Source organism: Sphaerodactylus townsendi, linkage group LG02 (assembly GCF_021028975.2).
Source record: "Sphaerodactylus townsendi isolate TG3544 linkage group LG02, MPM_Stown_v2.3, whole genome shotgun sequence".
In the NCBI taxonomy this organism is placed as follows: domain Eukaryota; kingdom Metazoa; phylum Chordata; class Lepidosauria; order Squamata; family Sphaerodactylidae; genus Sphaerodactylus; species Sphaerodactylus townsendi.
In genome coordinates, this window is record NC_059426.1 from 111726112 (window position 1) to 111750883 (window position 24772).

The following is a 24772-nucleotide window of genomic DNA, read 5'->3' on the forward strand; positions in this document are numbered from 1 at the left end:
CAGGGAAAATCTTGCTATATGGGGTGTATATGTGTTAGGATTCACAAGAATATCCAATGAAACAAGCATGTATATCTTCAGCACTGACTGTAACTGAGATTCTGATTAGTTCCTTGTGGCTATGACTTTAATCTTGCTGTACACTGGAATGATTTCTAGTGTCTCATGAATATTTCGTTTATTAACAATACTTCTGTTTTGTTCAAAGCATGCTTAACAATATTTCTTTAAAAGTGTTTATAAAGCCAGCATCTGGATTTGATAAATGCGAAACATCCAGTAAATTTTACATAAGTCAATATGGATGAGTTTTCAAAGGCTGATGTGTATGCCACAGACTCACTGCAATATAGCAACAATTTACAACTAACTTTTCTGGGTTAGATAATCCAGTTGTGAATTATTGTGCATTTTTGGATGTATTGGCACCAAAATTTCAGGGTATCATCTGTAGATGATGGCACCCCCCCCCCAAGTTTGGTGCAGTTTGGTTCAGGGGGTCCAAAGTTATGGACCCTCAAAGGGTAGCCCCCATCTCCTTAGCAAAGAATGGGGGATGGGGCACCCCCTTTGAGGGTCCATAACTTTGGACCCCCTAAACCAAACTGCACCAAACTTTGGGGGGTACCATAAGGACAGTTTCCAGTTTGGGAGTACCATAAGGACAAACTGGAATTTGTCCTGGACCCAAGTTCACTTTGAATTCCCATGGCAGAGTAGGGATTTGAATCTGAATCTGTCACATCCTAGTCTAACACTGGAATTACTATATCATAAGGGCTCTTAGATCCTTGATATCCTCCATACACCAGCGTGGTGTAGTGGCTAGGAACAGCTGACTCTTATCTGGAGAACTGTGTTTGATTCCCCACTCTTCCACATGAATGGCAGACTCTTATCTGGCGAACTGCATTTGTTTCCCTGCTCCTACAAATGAAGCCTGCTGGATGACCTTGGACTAGTCACAGTTTTTCAGAATTCTCTAATTCATAAAGTGTCTGTTGTGGGGAGAGGAAGGGAATGAGTTTCTAAGCTGCTTTGAGACTTTTTACAGGAGAGAAAAGTGGGCTATAAATCCAAGCATTTCTTCTGCTTCTTAAATTTTAGTAGTTAAGCCCTTTGGGGGTAGGGCGGTTTACCAAATCGAATAAATAAATAAATAAATAAAATAATGTTCCATATCAAATTCAGAAATGAGAAACAAACAGCGTGTACCTTTGATCATGCATGCTTATTAAAGATCAAAATCTCATAGCATTTTAACACTTCTAGAACTCAATTATGTAATGCCAATATTTTATTATCAAAGGATAAAGAGATTGCAAAAATCCCACATTGCACAAAAGGAAACATAAATGGACTTAACACAGATCTTTTTCCACAGGACTTTGTTTAGCACCTACTACATTCCTCCCGATAACTTAGAGTGTCCAAAAATTAATTGCACAAAGTCTTTATGCAAGCAAAAAAATAAAAAGGTTCCAGAAATGCTATGGTCAACTTAGCTCATAGAATGGTAGTTTAAGGGCTGGTATGACTTTTTCATACTTTTAGTTGTGCAAGAACCCTAGCACATATGGAAATTGTCCACTGGATCCAAGCCAATGAATTAACTTTAATATGAAATCTATGCTTCAATGCTGCATAAGTAATGATTCTTCTTATAGGAAACATATTTCCAATTTACATGTGAATTCACGATCTCATCTGATTTTGGATGTAATGCTGAACTCTGTAAGGAATGGGCGAGCAAAAATATGTGCATGTGCATTTCACTATCTATTCAGGGCATGGTGTAGCTACCTGCACATATGTCAAATTTTTTGTTTAGGAAACTGCCACAGATGAACAAAGAATTTCAGGATGCATCTAAGTATTTCATAAACAGAAACATTTTCTTTATGGGAGACTGTATGACTCATATATATGCAGTTTCCCAGGTTATCATAAACAAGTGTATTTTAAAGCATACAGATGTGTTACAAAGATAAGATGCCTGCCCTGCTGCAGGGTGCTGCTGCCCTGCTGCAGGGTATCCTGCCCTGCTGCAGGGTGCTGAAAAGAGGCCTGAGGGGGGGAAATATTTTTGGAGTTTCTGCCAGTCCTTAATTATTAATGGAACAAGAGAGACTTTTCTTTTAGAAACAACGAAACGGGAATTTATTTACAGAAAGGAGTTAAAATTATTCTTTTTAAAGTTTACAGTAAAACATAAGCTATGCACATTAAGTTGTTCTTGGAACCAACCCTACACTCTTTAGAAACTGCATTTCTATTGGCAGAGCAGGGTGGCAACAGTTGCCATTTTTACCACTTCAGACCTTTACTTTGTCTCTCACGCTGTTCAGTAGGTTCCCATGACTTCGTGAGTGTAATGGGAGGCTCACTGGGCTGTTACAAGAGAGTAAAACTGCTGTGCTGCATTTGCAGTACTTTGGATTCAACAATCCTCTGTCTGCACACAGCAGAGCACCTTGTGTCATTTTACACTTTTATCTACATGTACTTTTCATATACATTGATGTGGTTTACACATTGTGATGACCCAAAGATCCAGGGAATCTTTTTCCAAAGCAATTCATTTTCTGATGTTTGTCTAAACATTCCACCATCCCATCCTTCTCAGTTCCTGTGTAGATGCAACTTGAACTGCATTGGGTTTGGGCAGTAAAAATAAGTGTTATGGCAAGCTGTCCGGAACACACAGCAAGGTGCTAGAGTTTGGCAAGAGTTCTTGGAGCAGATAGTCAGGAATATTGAGTGATTAGTCAGGGGACCAACAGACAACAACACCACCCCACCTTATAGTTGAGGGACTAAGGCAGGAAAAATGGGGGGGGGAGGGAACTGCAGGAAAGACCAGCCAATCCCACAAAGGGATTTAAATATAAAGTAATATAATCCAAGAGTATTCTTTGTCTTGGTTCTTCTTTGTTCTGTAGGGTAGCTCAGAGTTAACATGAGCTGTGCCCTTGACAAGGAAGAAGGTCCCATGGGAGAGACTTCAGTGAAGTATGAATTCATTTCAGCTTTTGGGAAGTAAAAACTCAACCTGTTTTACCTACTCTTGTCTGTTTGCCTTTGAGTGGGATTTGCATAATAATGGTCTTTTCTCCTAAGATGATATTCAGTGTAAAGTTCTTATTTCCCTTTCTCTTTTCCACTCCTGAATAACAGTGCAGTCCTCAACAATAATGCCCTTCTGAGCTCATGTAATTCAGTGGATTCAGAAGAGTATAACTCTGTTTAGGATTACATTACAACTTTAACTGACTACAGGTTTTGTTCCTGAATTCTTCACATGCTCAGGCACTACTCAGTCAAGTTACTTTTGAGTTAATGAAAGCCTTCATCTTTGCCTATGAGAGATTTTCCCCAGTGTGACTAGCTTCATCAGGACTGACTGGACAACTGCATCTTGGCCCTTCTCATTGTTAAGTTGTTCCTGTTCAACCTGTATTGTTAAACACCAAAGACAGATGGTGGCAATGTCTACCGCTCTCCTTTCTCACATGATGTTTGACCCCCAAGAAGATGACACATGTAGGAAAATGTGCTCTAATCACTGTCATTCATATATTGCTGTGTTTTTGAAGAAATAAATGCAGTCTATCATAGAGACCAACCATTCCTGCCCCAGGCACTCATTCAATAAAGGCAGAAGACAACAGCTTGGGTTTAACTGTTTATTTAATTAATTAAACTGAACTGCACCATATTTAAATGTGCTAACATATTTAAATGCTAACATATTTGTTAGGTGGGCTGTTCTAAGGCAGCTTGTCCATGACTGCTTTTTCAGGCAGACCCACCCTGACTCCAAACACAGCCAGCATCTTCTGCAAGCTTTGTTCATCATCACCTGCATCCAATGGGCTGAGAAGTATGCAGCCCCCTTACCTAATGCACTGAACAGCCCCTACCAGGTCCAGAAACTGTTATGCACAGCATTAAGGGTCACTCCTTCCCAGCTGTATCCCACTACACACTCAGTGTTGTGATGTTCTGGACATGCCCTCCACCACTTTCTCAGGGTGCTAATTGATGTCTCAGGGTGCTAGCTGATCATCCCTACTTATTGTAATCAGCCCACCTAATTCTTGTCACTCAAGGATAGTATCCTAGATTAATATCCCCTGCCCCAATGGCTAACTATAACATCTGCAGGTATTGATGTAGGTCAGCTCAATAAGCATTGCATTTCCATAGGTGAGAGATACTATCCACCATTCCTATATAGGTGTGGCATTTAATGTTTGATGAAATCATCCAAAACACTCATTCATATTGCTTTATTTGTTCTGTGTGGGCTGGGTGTCTTGCTCCCCTCCAATTCCTTTGGAGTAAGAGTGGACTGTAAGATTAATATGAGTGGTCAGTGTGATGCAGGGACTAAAAGGGCTAATAAGAAGAGAAGAAGAGTTTGAATTTTACCCCCCCCCCCTTTTCTCCTGTAAAGAGATTCAAAGGGGGTTGCAAACTCCTTTCCCTTCCTTTCCTTACAACAGACACCATTGAGATAGGTAGCACTGAAAGAGTTCTGAAGAACTGTGGTCACCCAGCAGGTGCGTAGAAGTGCAGTTATAAATCTGGTTCATCAGATAAGACTCCGCCACTCATGTGGAGGAGCAGGAAATTGAACCCGGTTCACCAACTTAGAGTCTTCCTCATGGGGATCAGAACACTGGGTACCACCATACCACACCAGCAGCCTCATAGAGGCAGGCAGTGGTGGGATTCAGAAGGTTCACACCACTTTGGCAGAACCAGTTGTTAAAACGGTGCTTGTAAACAAACAATTGTTAAATTATTTGAATCCCACCACCAGAGTCGATTGTTAAATTATTTGAATCCCACCACTGGAGGAAGTATAAATGGGTGCCAAAATCATGCCACACTGGTATGTCCTTTACCTGTCCCTACATCATCCAGCCAATCCTGAAGACTCCTGAGTTTTCCTTAACATCACAGCACTAGCCTTAGATGGTACCCACAGCAAATCAACTGCTGAGTAACCTAACAGCCAACCCCTTCTCTTTCAAATGAAATAGGAACCCCTGGAATGATCAGTGGCAGTGGCCATAATTGTTATAAACATAAACTGTCCCTGCCCCCCCCCCAAAAAAACTCCTCACATTGTGTCCCATAAATAGGTGCCATGTCAGGAGATAATGCCATCGTCACTGCCCACTGAGCTTTAATCTCTGAAAATATATTCTGCTACTGAATCCTCTTCCCCAATAATGGCCAGCTACACTTCCAATTCAGTATCTCACATTCCTGGAAATTGCAACATATCCACTGCCACTAGATTCAGTTTAAGTCTAGTCTCCAAAACACCCAGGTACAATTAAACACATTTTACTAACCTTATCAATTGCTAACAGCAACACAAAAATAGATGGGGGAATTACAATTAGGAGGCAATGTTCTATTTCCCTTGTCCTTTCATCAGAAGGGATTAAGACACTACCCACCCACCATGAGAAAGTTCTATAACATAAAAATGTCCAGTGTCTAATTCATAATCTGTTCTCATTTGAAGCTTAGTCCGTTAAATAAACTGGTAGAAAATCAGCAGAAATAGCTATCTATGCCCATGGCCCAACCCCAAGGGACAAAACAGATGGAACATTCCCTTCTATGTTATCTCTGATCTGAAGCAGGCTGCTTACAATTGAAATGAAGAGTGATATTTTCTGAAAATTTTTCACATCACTCAAGGAGAAGGCTGAAGTATCTGTGAACAAAAGCAGGCCAGGAAACAATGGAGACGATAATACTCAAACATACAGGGCCTGGTGGTTATTTTCCCATTTATCTTCTCTGTGATGGAAGAAGGTTTGCAGTAAGTGAAGGATGGGTTGGCTGTAATGAAGCTGTCTGAAGCAATGAGAGTCGCTTGTGCATGGCCGACCACTCTAAATTACTGCTGACTGCCTAAACCTGAGGGCTCATCAATCGTCACACATACACCTGCTGGAAAGGGAGATGTGGACCATGGGTGCAAAATATCATTATTCCCCACAAGATTCTTCTTCTGGTTCTTCATCATCTCCCATCCTTTCTGTACAACTTATCATTGATCAAGCCCTGTTATTTCTCCAAGTTGGGAGCCAGGGTACACAAAGTAATATCATCACTCTTCCTTTCAGCTCACATCTGCTTCTGAATTATTTCTTACCCTTACCCTATTGTCCAAAATTCAACAATTCCCCCCTTTTCCCTGAAAACACGTCATAAATGAGCAATAATTATTGAACAGAATAATTATTGAAGATAAAGTTATGAATTGCATTCCTTCCAAAACAGTTGAGGATTGGAGCAAAATTTTCAGTTCCTTGTTGAAATGTGAATTTCTAAAGGGTCACTCTGGATTGTGTTAACTGCTGTCCTGAAAGTGGCAGTTGCTCTGCCATCATTCATTCACTATCCCACCTTTCATTTGTTATTCCAATTGTGTTTCACACTTACTTCTAGTGATAGGAAGAATGTTTTTTTCTGATCATGATATAATTTGTCATAGTTAGTATTTTAATCCAGATGATAAAAAAGAAGAGTTTGGATTTATACCCCCCCTTTCTCTCCTGTATGGAAACTCAAAGGGGCTTACAAACGTTTTCCCCTCCCTCCCTCCGCACCAGTCACCTGTGAGGTAGGTGGGGCTGAGAGAGTTCCAAAGAACTGTGACTAGCCCAAGGTCACCACAGGAATGTAAGAGTGGGGAAACAAATTTGGTCCACCAGATAATACTCCACCACTTGTGTGGAGGGGCAGGGAATCAAACCCTATTTAGATTATAGAGTCCTCCTGCTCCTAACCACTACATTATGCTGGCTCTCAATTGCATACCCATGCTGCTCCAGAGCTTCCCTCTGCACCCTTTCCCTCCAAGACTGGACTTATTTGGTTTATCAGAACATGAGGTCCAAGTGTTAATAATAAAACCCAGAGATCAACCAACTATTGTAACTAGTAAGTATAAAAGCTTCTGTGCATCCTAGTACCTAGGAGAGGTTCACTGGAATCACTACCATCCATTATGGTAAATTCCATTGGTAAACACATTCATAGCAAAGACTGAGACATCCCTCTACATATCTAAGGCAAATTCCACATGGGCCAAAAACAGCAGTGTGTGAAAACAGTGTAAAATGGTGTAAATGGGTTTACACCATTTCCACACTGCTGTTTTTGGCCCATGCAGAATCCGCCTAAGAGTGAGTGCACTCTATGCACTTCAGATTGAGCAGATCCTGACTGAGACCCCTTCCGCAAATGCAGAATAATGCACTTTCAATGCACTTTGCAGATGGATTTTACTGTGTGGAATAGCAACACCCACTTGCAAACAATTGTGAAAGTGGATTGAAAGTGTGTTGTTCTGCATGTGCTGAAGGGGCCTGACATTCTCACTGACAAATGTAATGAATGAATGAAGAAATCAAAGACAGGACTGGCAGCAATTTCCATAATTTCACAGATTGAAAAAAATGGTATAGTGATTATAATTGTTGTTACCTGCCATTTCAGAGATTGGTTGTTTTCTTGTTATGTTTGTCAGTGTATGTGTGTGTTCTCAAAGAAGTTTTGGGAAAAGTTGCATAGCTTTTTTAAAAAAAATCTGTAAACCGGCTCTAAGAATCATCATGTAGAGAAAGGCATCTGAAGAGGTTATTTGTCAAAACAACATTTTTTTAAGTGCAGTTTGGTAAATTAAAACTGATTGGGATGCTTGTCTAGTTTAAAAAGGAAAGACACAAGCAATTTCTCACAGCACATTGATTGCATTTTATTTTTGCCAGCACAGCGGAAAGCCAGGGTCACTGTGTGGATTATTGTAAAGCCCGTAAGAGATGACCCGATTCTTTGTTTATGATGATCATCCTAATAATTTCTTGAGACTCTAGTGAAAAATTGGACATAGCAAATGTATTGTAAAGTCTTGCCTGGTAAAATTACAAGTTAAGGCAATCTGATGAAAGATTGCAAAGAGTGAAAATCATAGAAATAGATGAAGATTAGGACAAAATGAGAATGACAGTATTTTAAAGCCAGGGTTTCCCAGTTCTTTTTTCCTTTCTTTCAATGCCAAACTACTGCATATATAAAATATCTGACACAAAATATCTGTTTCTCTCATGTCCAACATGATTAATATTATACTGAGAGTTTGGCTATATTATAACCCTAAATCCCATTCATTTAGCATCACAACAGCAGAGTAAGGAACCTCCTTTAACGTATACATTGACATAATCTTACTATATAATTAAACAGTGTGTTCCCAACCCTGAACTGGAAAAAGTGAAGGACTCTGGGAGATGTAGTCCAGAAAGTGCTGTTTCTCATGTATAGTGGGCTGATGGGACCACAACTCCCAGATTCCTTCTCAATGAGCTGGCAGCACTTCTTAAAAGTCTGGGGTCCTCGCAGGGCTGACATATTCCTCGCCTGAGCCAGATCCCCAGTAGGGGTTCTTGCACAGCTGTCCTATTCTTTGCCTGTGTCAACTTATAGGGACAGAAAGTGCTGGGGAAAGGCAGAAAAGAAAGAGTTGGAACAATTGGGCAAAAAAAAGAGAACTGGGGTAGGGGGCAAGTGAGAGATTTGGGGTAGTGAGACAAAAATACAGAAGAGAATGTGTATGAGATGGACCCCCTCACCTTCTTAACTTCTTCAGGCAGGGAAACCACTCACCTAGCTTGTCAGATTTTTCCTGCCTTTTTCCCTTCAGGGTGCTTCAAAAATGGTAGTGTTTGGTATAATAAAAGCACTTTCCCTCAGCCCTGTAACTATCCCAGGAGGCAAAGAATGCCCACAGACTTAAACCTTTCCAGGCAAATCCCTTTATTGGGCACACAAAATAAATACTGAGGTATATTTTAAACAGAATAAAAGGTTTATTAATAGGGAGTAGATGGGAAGGGAAGATAAATAACTGGGAGAGAAGGAATGGATGAGGCAAATCAGGCAGGAGAAATTTGTATATACAAGAGCTTGGCACAGAGATTCAGTATTTGGGGTGGGGGTTAGCACAGGCTTAATAATACTTATTCCGTTTCAGTTCTTAGCTACAGTTCAGCTTAGATATATTCTTAGATGATACAATTCCTTAAACCTAAGATGTTCTGGCTAATGGCTTGTTCATAAACACAGGTTTTAACAGGCTTGGTACATATACTCAGTTCCCTCATGCAGCTTTCACAGTTAGAAAACCCACAAGAAAAAAATAAAACACTAGTCAGGAAACACAAAACGAAACCTAATAACCCAGACTAATTGGCACTCAGGAATTCTTCTCTCACTGGAAGATATTCCTCACTGATCTATATCTATGTCCCTTCAACTTGTTACAATACCTCCCTAACATAGTGGAGGGAGTGCTTATTCATAGGTATCCCTGCCCGCATATCAGCCTAAAGGGTGATGCTGGTGTTGCAGAGATGGGGAGCCCATTCTCTGGCAATAGCCAGGTCTACCTTCAAGGAACTTCCAGGATTGTTTTTCTTTCTCATGCTTTCAGCTTGCTTGCCATAGCAGCACATTTTCAGCTCCACAGCCAAGAAAGAATGTGTCCTCAACACAATACAGTAGCCCTGCTGAATGGATACTCATTTCCTGCCACAAGAAATCCTCTGATGACATTGCCTCCCCTAATCATCTTAACCCAGATACTGACTTCAGTAACTAACATCTCCTGGCCACCTTACAATACACTCTATTGTTTCTCAAACAGTCCATCCAGAAACCTCCCAAAGGTTGTCCTGACACCCGACCCCAAAGGTGGTTCTTCACCATGTAAATATCCTACCCTCCAATTGGCCAATCACCCAGTGCCATTGACACCTTTCCATCTTTGTCACTTTGCCCAACACATTGCCCCCTGGAACCAGACTCTGGCCATTTGGTTCTGAACCCTGGATCTTCATGTTGTGATCAGGTTGTATTACCAACATATATATATATATTCCACACATATATTCCACACATATATTCCACACATATATTCCATTAATAATACACATAATATATATTGAGACACACATTAATTATTATTAATCAATAATACATATATACACACACACATATATATACATATATGTATATATGTATATATATGTATATATATGTGTATATATGTGTATATATGTATATTTGTGTGTGTGTGTGTGTGTGTGTGTGTGTGTGTGTGTGTGTGTGTGTGTGTGTGTGTGTGTGTGTGTGTGTGTGTGTGTGGAATATATATATGTTTGGAATAGAAAGCGGTATGGGATAGAATATGTTTGGAATAGAAAGCAGGATATATGGGATATATGTTTGGAATAGAAAGCGGTATGGAATAGAATATGTTTGGAATAGAAAGTGGTATGGGAGATGGGAACTCTATGTGTATATGTTTATTGCATTGAATAAAGTGTTTGTGAACCTCTTATCCCTACAATAAAGACCGTCAAATTTGCATTATATTTCTCTCTGTGGATTTTCTTCCAAGAGCTGATCTTCGTACACATTGGTATTAAAGATTCCCTACCCAGCCTCTTGCAATATTAATAAGCAGTCTGCTCTGAGCTAATTTTCCTGACATTATTGAGAGACTGTGTCTCCATCCTGGGTAATAAGGTTGGACCTTCAATAAACCCCTCCACCAGTTCTCCTGGTCTGTATATATTACTGTTTTTATGTAGCTCTCAGGTTGACATTAGTAGATCTAGTCGCACCTTGATTGAACTACTCCCCTCTGAGAGGTTATTTCTACAACACAAGACATGATAGCCCTTAACCCCAGGAAATCTGAAGTCCAAAAGCCTCTCAAATTGTTCTGTCAGGGAGTTAACCTCATTTCCCTCTGCATCATCTAGTCATTAAGCCAATCAGAGTGCAGGATGTCACAGCCAATCAGGTGGCTTCTCCTGTTTCTAGGCCTTTATGCCTCAATCTGAATGTAAACAATGCTTTACTTCAGACAAGTTTTAAAATTAACTCCATCACAGGTGGCAGGATGAAGAGTGAAATGCACAGAAAAAAGGGGAGAACCAAAGAAAAAAGGTGGGGATAATGTCCCCTCAGGTCCCCACTTTCAGGTCCCCACTTGATAGAGCTCATTGTATTTTTTCACATAATAGCCTCCCCATCTTCATAGCCACTCTGCTGCCCCCCCCCCTTTGCCAAGCCAGGATCCAGCTTTGCAAACAGGGTGGGTATTGTATCTTCACAGGCATCCTGCTGCCCCTTCTTGTGAAAGCTGGGATGTTTGGTGGGCTCAATTTTCCGTAGATATGTTTTGTCTATGTCTCCTGTCCTGGAGGAATTAGTTTTCTAGAGCCTGTGTGTTTTTTCACACAACTGGCTTTGTTGCTAGTAGCTGTGTGAAAGGAAAATTGAAATTTCAACTGCTAGTGGCTGACACATCTCTCACTGTCTTATCCCTACACAAAAACCTTTCAACTCCATAATTGTCACTAGCCCTGAATATAAAGACAAGGAACTTGAGAAAGTGGCTATCTCATTTCTCCTGTCTTTGCTTCCTTCTCCCCCAGCTTCTCTCAGTCTCCCACTCTTAGAATCATATAATCATAGAGTTGGAAGGGGTCATACAGCCCACCTAGTCCAATGCTATACTCAATACAGGATCAGCCTAAGACATCCCTGATAAGTGTTTGTCCAGCCACTTCCTGAAGACTGGCAGAGAGGATAAGCTCAGCACTTCCCTATAGGCAGCTGAATCCACTGCTGAAGTACTTTTACTATTTAAAAAATCTTCCTAATGTCCAGCTGGTACCTTTTCACACAAAATTAATACCCATTTTTGCAAGTCTTATCTGCTGCCAACAGGAACAGTTCCCTGCCCTCCTATGACAGCATTTTAAATACTAAATACATGTCACCCATAAACCTCTTCTTTTTGAAACTAAACATTTCCAAGTCTGTCAGCCTTTCCTTGTAGAGCTTGGTCTTGAGGCTGTTAATCATTCTTGTCACTCTCCTTTACACCCACTCCATTCTGCCTACATCCTTTTTAAAGTAAGGCCTTCAGAACTGCACATAGTACTCCAGATGTGGCTTGACCAATGCAGAGTACAGCAAGACTATGACATCTTGTGATTTTGATTTTATACCCCTGTTGATGCACTCCAAAATCATATTAGCCTTATTTGCTGCTGCATCACATTGCTGATTTCAGCTTCACAGTTCTCCTGTAACCCTAGATCTTGTTCACACACAGTGTTACCCAGAAGTGTATCCATCATCCAATATGCATGCTTTTCATTTTTGCTACGCACATGTAGAATTCTGCACTTGTACTTGCTAAATTGCATCTTGTTCATATCTGCTTACTTTTCCAATGTGTTCAGATATCACTGAACTCTTATTTTTATCTTTTGGGGTTTTCACTATGTTTCTCAATTTTACATCATCTACAAATTTAATGAGCAATCCCTCCACCCCAAAAAGCGAAAACTGTAAAACTTGAAAAACAATTGTCTTGACAAAGGAAAAGAGCCAGCTGAAAGCTCTTTAGTTAATGAAAAGAGAATTAGGCTTGGAGATTTGGGTGCACCGAATCCGGGCACATTTGGTCATATTTGGGCCAAAATCAGCCAAATATGTCCTGCCCGAATATGAACAAATCCGAAAGCAAGGCATTCAGGCTTTTTAAAAGGTATGTTTGGTGTTTTTTCATGTTTCATGTTTTCATGTTTCAAGTTTCACGTTTGGTGTTTTTTCATGTTTTTAAAGCTAGCAAGGTCAAAAGGAGGTAATATGTACCATCCAGGCTGAAACAACTGCTTCAAAAGCAAATACCTCCCATTGGAGTGAAGTAGTTTTTGCTTGTAAGTAACAATGATATATGCACAACAGTACAATTAATTATACAAACAAGCAATAAAGCAAGGCTAGTCGAAATCTAGATGAGTGCCGACCTTGTTAAAAAACTTCAAGGCTGCTCTGAAAAGAAATAGAAATAAAAAATGTTGAACAATGTAGAAACATGTGCTTGAATAACAATTCCAAAACACACAAAATACTTACAAGTAGAATTGATTACTCTCAATGTAATAATAATAGTAATCTACAAGAAATAAAATGGTTATTTTAAGGCAACCAGTCAACCAATAACATATTTTGTATCAGCAAAGAAAAAAGAAAAAAGAAGAGCACAATTACCAATCGTACTGCGCTCTGTCAGTTTTTTCCTGCTCCTTCTGCAGGCTTGGTGAACTTTGCTTCTGGGGGTTCAATTTTATGTGCCCCCAAAAGGCTTATTTTGTTTCCCTGCTCCTACACTTGAAGTCTGCTGGCTGAGTTGTCTCAGCTCTCTCTCAACCCGCCCCTCCCATCACCCCCAGAAGCAAAGTTCACCAAGCCTGCATGGTATTACCAGGAGGGCCTCCTGGAGTTACCTTGAAAGTCTGGTGCCTCTATCTTCAAAAAGTGCAGACTGCACAGAAATTCCCCACTGGCTACAATGGAGCCAAGGCACTATATAGCAGAGGATCTTGGGCATTTCTTGAGGTGCCTGTCAGGGGTGCATTTTTAAAGCTAGTGGCACCAAAATTTCAGAGACTGTTGTGATGATACTACCTAAGTTTGGTGAAATTTGGTTCAGAGGCGTCCAAAGGTATGGACCCTCAAAAGGGTAGCCCCCATCTCCTGTTATCTCCCATTGGAAACAATGGGGGATGGGGGCACCCACTTGTGGGTTCATAACTTTGGACCCCCTGAACCAAACTCCACCAAACTTGGATGACATCATCAGGAGAGCCTCTGAATGATACCATGAAATTTTGGTGCCACTAGCTTTAAAAATGCAAAACATGAAAAAAAACTACCCAAAAAAAGACAAACCCGAATTTTGGGGGTATACCCGAATATTCGGATATATCCAAATATGTTATTTGTCTTATTCAGGCATAAAGATAATTTAATGCCTGAATAAATCAGAGTCTGGATTTTACAGAATTTGTAGGGTTTTGACCAAGCCTAGAGGTAATTGCTCGGTTGTTTTTATGAGTGCTGTATTAAATATTGGATTTGAGCAGTAAAGCCAAAACACTTGTGAAAGAGGTTGTGATTGGCCAAAGCTCAGATAAAATAAGCAGCTGTTGTGCGGTGCAGTGGGAATAGGTGGGAATTCTGCAGGCAAAGGAGCCTGTGTAGCACAGCAGAGAAACCAGTACAGGAAGACTGCTGCTGTGGAATTGCCAGTTGAGTCTGCTATTTGTATTGAATTGTGGCTGGAAAAGGTATTTAGCTAGTGCCCTCAAACAGGTTTTCTTCCTATTTAACTAGTGCTTGGTCTTGTGCTTTGCTCTTGCCAGAAACAAATCATAACAGCTAAGCTCTCTGGTGTCCTTGCTAATTCTAAGAACTCATCTGTCACACTACCCATTGTGATACTCTGCCTACCTTACATGTGGTTGTGTTAAGCTTTGGACCCTTCTTTGGGTCAAACTAAGAGATTGGGAAGCTTGAAGTTTTGCCTTAGGGCAAACTCCACACCCATATCCGTATCATTTATTTTTAAAAATGCTGAAAAGTACCAGACCCAGAACTGAGCTCTGTGGCACCCTACTTCACACCTCTCTCCAATCAGATGAAATGCCACTGAAATCTACTCTTTGTGTGCAACTCTTTAACCAGTTCCCTATATACCTAACTATCCTAGAGTCTAGCTTGGAGTGCTCCAGCTTTGCTATCAGAATAGCATGTGGGATCCTGTCAAAATTTTTACTGAAATCAAGGTAAACAACACTGATGGCATTCCCATGTGTCATCACTCAATCAAAGAAGGAAACACTGATCTGGTAGGACCTATTAGGAACAAATCCTATTTTTCCTTCCTGCTACTCCTTTTCTTATTGTCTCTGTCTTCTCTATGCATGTCACTATGTCTCTCTTCCTGCCCCCCCACTTTGGTCTCTCTCTCTACTCTATATCAGCCACCCGGCCTCCCACCTTCTTCCTCTCCCTCTCCCACAGCAGTAGCCATGGCAGCATCAGCTCTCCCAAAATCACAATGTGTCTCCCAACTATAAAGAACAGTTACCCTTAGAGTTGCCAGCTCCAGGTTTCTGGAGATTTGGGGGTGGAGTCTTGGGTGGGTGATGTATGAGAAGGGAAGCAATCTCAATAGTTATAATGTCATAGACTCCACCATCCAAAGCAGTCATTTTCTCCAAGGGACCAGATCTCTGTTTTCTCAAACTCAGTTGTTGTTCCAGGTGATCTCTGCCCCCCCCTTGGAGTCTGGTAACCCTAGTTCTCCTGGAAAAATGGCTGCTTTGGAGAGTGAAGTCTATGGTATTACTCTCGATCCCACAACCTGGAGTTGACAACACTATCTCCTTCCCACCCACCAGCCAATCTATCTTATCACCTCCTCTATCTTAAATTCTCCATCTCCCCTCCACACACACCATCACAGCCTCTACCCACTGGCGTAATGCCCATTGGGCAAGGTGGGCAGCTGCCCAGGGCATCACCTTGTGGGGGGCATCAAAATGCTGGGTTCGTTTTGGGGTATTTTAGTGGTTTTCCATTTTTGGCCTGCAGGGGCGCAGTTTTTAGGCTAGTGGCACCAAAATTTCAGCGTATCTTCAGGAGACTGTCCTTATGCTACCCCCCAAGTTTGGTGAGGTTTGGTTCAGGGAGTCCAAAGTTATGGATTCCCAAAGGGGGTGCCCCTATCCCCCATTGTTTCCAATGGGAGCTAATAGGAGATGGGGGCTACAGTTTTGAGGGTCCATAACTTTGGCCCCCCTGAACCAAACTGCACCAAACTTGGGGGGTATAATTAGGGCAGTCTCCTGATGAGACCCTGAAAGTTTTGAGACTGTGCCTTCAGAAATGTGCCCCCCACAGCCTGCAACCCCCATTGACAGCAATGCAGAAAACTCAATGCAGAACAAAGATTCTTGGACAAATTTCTAGGATGTTCCTGCAGGGGGTGCATTTTTTGATGTATCGGCACCAAAATTTCAGGGTATCATCTGGAGATGATGGCACCCCCCCCCCCCAAGGTTTGGTGCAGTTTGGTTCAGGGGGGCCAAAGTTATGGACCCTCAAAACTGTAGCCCCCATCTCCTATTAGCTCCCATTGGAAACAATGGGGGATGGGGCACCCACTTTGGGAGTCCATAACTTTGGACTCCTTGAACCAAACCTCACCAAACTTGGGGAGTAGCATAAGGACAGTCTCCTGATAATATGCTGAAATTTGGTGCTGATATGTCTAAAAATGCACCCCCTGCAGGCACCAATGTCCTGGTGCAAAAAAATTTGGTCGTGGTGGAGTGGCCGCCCATGGGGGGGGGGGCATCCAACCCAGGTTTTGCCCAGGGCTACAGTTTGCCCAGGGCTGCCTCGTTACACCCCTGCCTCTACCATGTAAAACTGCAGTCTTTCTCAATAATGGGGACCAAAGCAACTTACATTAATCTTCTCTTCTTTTTACCCACACAACAGTCCTGTTGAAAGTATGTAACTGGTCCAAAAATCACCCAGTGAGTTTCTACAGAAAGCTGGAGACTTGAACCTGGGTCAACCAAACCTGTTCTAAAGTTCTAATAGTTTCACCATACTGACTTTCATAGATTGGCTGCTGTTGAACAGTAGCAAGCAGTCAGGCCCAGTTGAGTCAAACAAGTCAGGTGGTATCAACTCACTCACTCACTGCTGCCTTCCCTCAAAGGCCAACTCATTCCCCCCTCAGCACCATTTCCTCTTTTCCTTCACTGGACAACCTGGGTCTTCCAGACCCTACTTTGAAGCTCTAACTTCCATACCACACTGGCTTTTGTAGGATGGCTCCTATTTAACAGAAATCCCCTGGAATTACAACAGAGCTCCAGACTACAGAGATCTATCCCCTTGGAGAAAATGGGGGCTTTGTAGGGTGGACTTTGTGGCATAATACCATGCTGAATCTATGGATGCCATCTTCCAGGTAGCACCTGGAGGTGCCCTGAAATTAAAACTCATCTCCATATTGCAGAGATCAATTCCCCTGGAGAAAAAGGATGATTTGGAAGGTAGACATTGTACTCCACTGAGGTTCTTGTCCTCTCCAAGCTCCACTCCTAAATCTCAGTTTCCCAACCTGGATCTGACAACATTTTACCTAGCCGGGGGGACCTGGACATTTCTTCCCAAACCCTGCCCTCCTTAAACTTCACCACAATCTCTAGGTATTTCCCAACCTGAACCTGGCAACCCTATATCTGGCTACAGTGAGTCTTCCCTCAAAGGTCAAAATAGGCCTGGAAAGGGTCCTGCCCCCACTCCCTGCCATTTTTATCACAGAAACTGAATAGCCACTGAGTAAATCCATTGCCTAAATTTACAGGCACTCCTTTTATCATTTTTGTTTTTGTAAAAAACCCTAATGTATGCATGTGTGTGTGTGTGTGTGCGGGCGTGCATGCGTGCGTGCGTGCGTGTGTGTGTGTGTTTGTGTGGACAGACAAACAGACAGACAGACAGATAGATTTCACATGTTTCTGCAAACCTGGGGCTTTGACCTTTTGAACTTTGTATAAAGGTCTGTCTTGTCCACATCTCCAGTCACAAGATTTAAGTATCCAAGGTATTGACTGACTTGACTATTAGAATTTAAGGTAGCATTTTAAAAAATGTTACTTTGTATACCTTTGTGCTCCAGTGTCCTGTGAGTCTATCCAAATAAGATATTTTATATACATTTCCCATTGGCTTTCCTACCTGCTTAATTTGAATTCTGTCTGAGGATCTCATCGCCACTGTAGCCCCAACACCAAGTAAAAAAGCAGTATGCATTTAATATATAGGCCACAAGCACAGGCCATTGTCTTTAGACATAGAAGGTTTTAGCTCAACCGTTTGCATCTCTGCTGCCTCTCAAAATTAGCATTACTCTGGCAGCCACTATGCCTAATTTCTATGTTTCTGACATTATGTATCAAGAAAATAATAACTATTCAGTGATGAATATCACAGAATGGCAACTGTAAGAACATGAGTACTATTAGGCACCCCATTTCATGGTTGCATTAAGATAGTTATACTTTGCCTGTCTCTTAAAGTGCCTGTCTCTTCATAGGGGAAGATATCAGTCTTTTTAGCTTCTTAAAGGAGGACCCTTGTGTAACCCCTGTATGTACAGGCAGACAAGGTAGGAAATGGTTGTGCATAAGACCCTGATATTTATAATGCAGCACCACTTCCCTTTGATTATAATCTCTTAGCAAAAGTTTCTGACGATGTCTTGAATTGAAAATGTAATACAATTATGCATTGTGTGACTACTGAAGCCTACAGATCATTATGTGGGTTTACTTAGGTTGGACGAGACTGCTTGGAAGGTTTAATTAGCATTGAATTGGACAACTTGCTCTGCATACTGAACATCTCTGTTAACATTGTATCTGTTTTGTCACTGTTCAAACTCAATTAACTCCCCACTACTACCATGCTGCACTTGTGACTTATCACAGTTGCTTTTTAAATCTTTAACTGCCAGCTGCAGGCTGGGCTGTCAATAGGTCCATCTTGCTGGCCTTTCATAGTTGCATAGACTCAGTAGGCTTAAGTATTAATGACATGTGGATGCTGAGTAGGGATGTGTTACAGAAAGTGGGAAAGTAATAGCCTTTAATTGATTTTTGAAAAACAAATGGAATGGCCATAATCAAGAGGAGAGCTGTTTCAGTGAGTCCCAGAGGCAGGCAGGAGCCAGCTCTGACTGAAGGCAGCAGCCGTTTCAAGCACTAAGCTTACCAGATGAGAATCTAAGGATATACTCCTCCAAATAGTCCAACTGTGCTTCTCTAACATTATTAGGGTCTGTGTTATAATAGCAGCTGGAGACCTCAGCCATGATCCAGACACTGTGGTGTTCTGGGTGCAAATGAAGAATGTCAGAGGCTGCAAAGTGTAATCGACAGTCTTAAAAAATGATGCTGGAAAGACTGAAAATAATTGTTCCATAATACCAATTCCCCCTGCTTGGAATACTTATTTGGATTTTAGGTTAAGAGCACTTCCCTGAAATTTATTCTTTTCATAATTAAAATGTAGGTGCATTTTGGGGCTTGGGGCTGCTTTTGCACTGCACAGTCAGCATTTGTTCAGCTTGTCACTCAAGGACAATAGCCATAGATACTCTTTGCTCAGAAATTTGCTCTTTGCTCAGAAATTGATTAGTGCAGAGTTGGCAGATTGCATGAGGCTTGCAGAGCCATGTTGGACATCCCATGTTGCCCTGTTCCATGATGCTAAAGGAGAAGAGGCACCAGGGCTCAACCTGAGTTGAAGATGCTTGTGTTTCAGTCATGCAAATTAAGAGGCAACATTCTGATCTCTCCTTGGGAACAGGAAACTTCAGTGGGCAACTTCTGTTCTGTGTCCAGCCTGTCTTCTCAAACATATTTTGTAAAACTGTGTTTAGAAAGGCTGTTATCACTTCTCATTCCTCACTATGGTGTGGGGGACAAGACATTGTAGTGACACACACTTTGCTGGAAATTATTGGTGAAGTTAAATAACCAGTGCGATCATAGCAAACCTGACAAATGGTAGAAGAATATAGTTAATGAATGAGAAACAGTAATCTTTGATCTATTCCCAGCACTTTCAGTTTATTCCAAAGCTGTTCCCTGGGGATAGAGTCAAATACACATTTTAAGTCCAGGAATGCTACAAAAAGTTTCCCACCCTTAGGGCAGCAGTATTTCTCTGCCAGATGATATAGGGCCAAACAATGGTCGAGGGTAGATTTACCAGTGGCACATCCTATCTGCTTCAGGCTGAGCACTGAGGAAGACCAGGTAGTTCAACATGGCATGAGATACCTTGCAAAAACCTTGCTGGCCACCAAGAGTAAACTTATCAGCTGATAATTAGAAGGATTCAGTGGATCAGCTTTCTTGCGTAGAGGTACAATAATGGCCCGAGTCCAAGGCTCAGGGATGCAACAACTGTTCTTGATTTGGGTAAACAGCATAGCCAAAATAGGGGCCCAGAAATCTAAATTAAAAAAAAGAAGTTCAGGAGGAAAGTCATTTGGGACTGGTGCTTTCACCTGTTTTAAATTGGATATGAGACTGACCACCTCATCACAGCTGACTGAGGACCACACAGGTAAATCTTTAACTGCCATAGTTGCATTAGGGGAATCCAAAAGCTCTGAATTGCAGAAGATAGCTGTAAAGTGAGCCTTCCATGCTTCAGCTGAAATCTGATGCCTAGTAGCTGTATGGGACTCACCAGTGCTTAAAGTAATGCCAGAAGCTTCTGCTGTCTCTTGAATATAAGGCTTGGTAAAGATTATTCCAAATCTTTTGTTGTTGTTTTGTTTTGTTTAAATTTTATTAAGTATGAAAAATTAACAATTTGAGTTTCAGTTATTACAGGATTCACAAAAATTGTTGCATATAAGTTTTTACATAAAGTAATTTTGTGAAAAGATCTATCCATTTAAAAACAACTCATTCTAACTTATACATTACAGTTTTTAAACTAATATACTTCCAGCTAGGATACAAATAATTTAATACATATAATTCAGTTCAATTTTGATCTATCTGTTTAGTATATATACTTGTTGCTGTTTTATACAGAAAGAGATTTATATATTAAATTCTAACTAGATGACCTGGGGATAATGTGATAAGCCAGGGTCCATCATGTCTATATACTTTGCCTTTGTTAGCCATTTTAAGTCTAATATTTCCCTCCTTAATAATCTCTAAGGTTGAATAAGGTTTGTTCCATCAATACATACATCAATACATATTATCTATATATAAAAGAAATAACTAATACTTAGTCTTCTGTAACGTGCTGTCTATAGAGAGGAAAAAATTAAAAAAGATGATTTAACAATGTATTACATTTTGAAGGAATACGTAATTTTTTTTTTTCACCTCACAAGTATTTTTTTTACTAACGGTTCCCATATTGGTGAAAAATCAGTTAAATTCAGTCAGATGTGTTCTCTATAAGATTTGATATTTTGGGTCCATTTTTATATACTCTATTAATTTTAACAAAAAATCTCTCACCAATTGAGGGAACATTTCTTACCTCTTCCATGTTTTTTATGTAATTAATTCTGGCAAGGCTGAAACCATATATAAATTATTAATTTGTCGCTTTTTCCTGGTCTCTTTACAGAATCTAACATATTTAATAAAAAAATTCTTGGCAAGAATTTAAACTGGTATCCTAAAATTTTGGTCATAACTATATGTATTTCTCTTTTTCCAGTATATTTGGGTTTGTCCACATTGCCACCACACATATGAAAATAGGTGCTTTTCTCTCTTCTGGCACTTCCAACACTGGACCAGATTCCCTTTGCTTATTTCCTTTGCTAATTTTTGTGGACACAAGTACCCCACCGCATGGAACATTTTATAACAATTTTCTTTAATATTGGTACACCTTTGTAAAATCTCTATATTCCTTTTGTCCATAGTTTTTTCCCTCATTGGTCCATGTGGGATAAGTTTTTTCCCCAAAGTCCCATGTTTCCATCGATCATACACTCTTTTATTTGCTCTTTTCTAGTTTTAATTTTAATCAGCATAATTGTATATCCTACTCAATAGTTTCTTGTTGGCCTTTCTGCATCGCTATCCAAAGTTCAGAGTCTTTACTTTCAAAAAATCCAGTATCTTATCTTTGTTATATTTATTTTTAAGTTGACTTTGGTATACAGAAACCATTGACATTCTCCTTCTTTCCTTCTATCTTTATTTCTTTGTCTTTCTCTTCAGTTGAAAACCGTTTTGATCTATGTTTCTTTTAGGATATCCTGAAAGTATCTTAAAAAATTTATTTCTAAAGTTGGATTTTAATCGATTGCTTCCATGTGGAGATAAACCATTTAGGGAGTTTTTATCATATACTTACTTCTATATTCCCTCTCCATACTTTGTTTTATAGCTTTACTGCATGTAGTGGGTCTAAGAACTCTCTTGGCATTTTCCCCTTTGTTGTGCCAAATATAATGGTGCCAAACCATAATGTAATTTATAGCCTCTGGCAATATTAAGGGACTTCCTTTTGTTCTCTAGAAGCATCCAATCCTTAAACCAAGATAGGGCTGCCAGCTATGATATAATTTACAGGTCCCGGGTGAAGCTAAATCCTCCCTTTCTTTTTTACTTCACTCAATTAAATTTAAATAACTAATTCTAGATTTTTTCCCCCTTCCCCATATAAACTGTAATATTTCTCATTTTTGCCTCATGGCACATACCACCCTCTGAACACTGCATCTCGCACCTCGATCCTCGGAAGCTAAGCAGGGTCGGGCCTGGTTAGTACTTGGATGGGAGACCGCCTGGGAATATTTCTTTTTTCCAATTTTCAAAGTATTTGTTCATAATAATAATTGGAATTGTTTGGAAAAGAAACAACATTTTAGGGAGTACATTCATTTTTACCGCTATACCTTAATTCTTACCTAATATTGATAAATTTAATCTAGTCCATCTATTTTAAATCTTTTCTGTATTTCTCTCTCCACAATGGCTCGTGAGTTTCTTTAAATAGTAGGGATATTATGCCTTTTGGTTAAATGAATTCCTAAATAACGTGACCTTTTACTATGGTATGGTCTGCTAAGGTTTCCTATCTTTCTTCTTGTTTTTTATATCTTAGATTGAATGTCATTATTTTTTTTTAGCTTTTTTGTTCAAGCTTTACTTTAAGACCCGAAACTTCATAAAACTTGTTCATTTTGTCTTTTAATGCAACTAAAGATTCTGATGGATTGTCAACTAAAATAACTAAATCGTCTGCAAATGCTTTTAATATATATTTGTAATTGTTGATTTTAATTCCTGAAATATTTTGGTCTGTTTTTATATCATAAATTATACTTTCTAATGATAGAATAAACAATATTGGGGAAAGGGGACAGCCTTGTCTGGTACCTCTAAAAATATTTATTGGTTTAGAAAGTTCATTATTAATTTTTATTTTTGCCGTTTGATGATTGTAAATAGCCTCAATTGCGTTTTTTAATTTAGATGTTTCTCCTATTGCATGAATTGTTTGTTTTACAAATCTTCAGTTTAGGTTATCAAAGGCTTTTTCAATATCATAGAAGACCATTGCTCCTTGTCTATTAATTTGTTTATGGAAATATTCTATCATATTTATAATGCATCTAATATTGCTGTTTAATTGTCGACCAGGAAGAAATCCATTTTGGTCTTTATTGATTTTTTCTCTCAAAATGACTTTTAACCTTTGGGTAATAATTCCTGTAAATAATTTGTAGTCAATGTTTAAAAGTGATATTGGACGGTAATTTTTGACATTCTTATGGTCTTGGCCCTCTTTTGGGATTAATGTAATTATTGCATCTTCCCACGAATGAGGCAATTTCCCTGTCTCCATTATGTTGTTCATTACATCTTTTAATAGGGGTGTTATAACTACTTCAAAGTTTTTGTAGAACTGAGCAATAATGCCGTCTGGCCCTGGCGATTTTCCTATTTTAAGTCTTTTTATTTCTTCCCTTATTTCTGCTTCTCCTATTTCTTTTTCCAATATCTTAGTTTCACTTGATGTTATTTTTGTTTTTGTATATTCTAAAATGTACTCATCTTGTTTCTTAATATCAATTTGTTGCTTACTGTATAAATTTGCGTAATATTTTGTAAAGATTTCTGCCATATCTTTCTGTTTGTTATATATCTTCCCTTCATGATGTATTTCAGTCACAATTTTCCTTTGCCTCTCTTTGCGCAATTTCCATGCTAACCATTTTCCGGATTTGTTTCCTTGTCCAAATTCTTTAGCTTTCAGATAATTTAACTTTCTCTCTAACTCGTGAGTATACAATAAATCCATTTGATTTTGTAGTTCTCTGATCTCCTTTGTCAAATTTGTTTGTTTGGGATTCTCAATTAATTTTTTCTCTCTTATTTTTATCTCTTCTTTAATCTTCTCTTCACATTTCATTCTTTCTTTTTTCATTATTGAATTTTCCTTTATGAAAAATCCCCTCATATAAGCTTTTAGTGAATCCCATACTGTTTCGATTTTAATCTCATCTGTCCAGTTATTGTTTAGAAATTCCTCTATTTCTTTACAACCTTTTTGTATAATTTCCTTTCTTGTAAATAAGTAGTCATTCATTCTCCATTGAAAACCCTTTCTTTCCCCTTTTAAATTCCAAATAATAGGGCAGTGGTCTGATAGTATCTTTGCCTCTATATTAATGTTCATGGTTTGGATACTAAGATCTTTCGTTCCCAAGCACATATCTAAACATGTCCACATATTATACTGCTTTGAATGGTATGTGTATTCCCTAGAAGTCCCGTTTAATTTTCTCCAGATTTCAGTTACTCCTATCATATCACACATATTGAAAAAAGATATTGGCAATTTGCCTGTAACTTTTTTCGAATCATTTGTCACTTGCTTGTCAGTGCTCAAAGAGATTACCCCATTCCAGTCACCTATTAAAGCTACACTTTCATATTGTTGTTCCATTATTTTATCTTCTATTATTTTAAAAAAATTCCCTTTACTTCCATTAGGTGCATATACACCTACCACCAGCATTGTTCCCTGTGACCATTTTACTTCTACTCCTAAATACCGACCATTTGGGTCACTCAATATTAATTTTGGTTCGAATCTTTCTCTAATGTACATTACTACCCCCTTCTTTTTTGATTTTGCTGGTGCTGTAAACATTGTTCCCAATTTTTTATTGATTAGATATTTATCATCTTTTTTTATCACATGAGACTCTTGAAGGCAA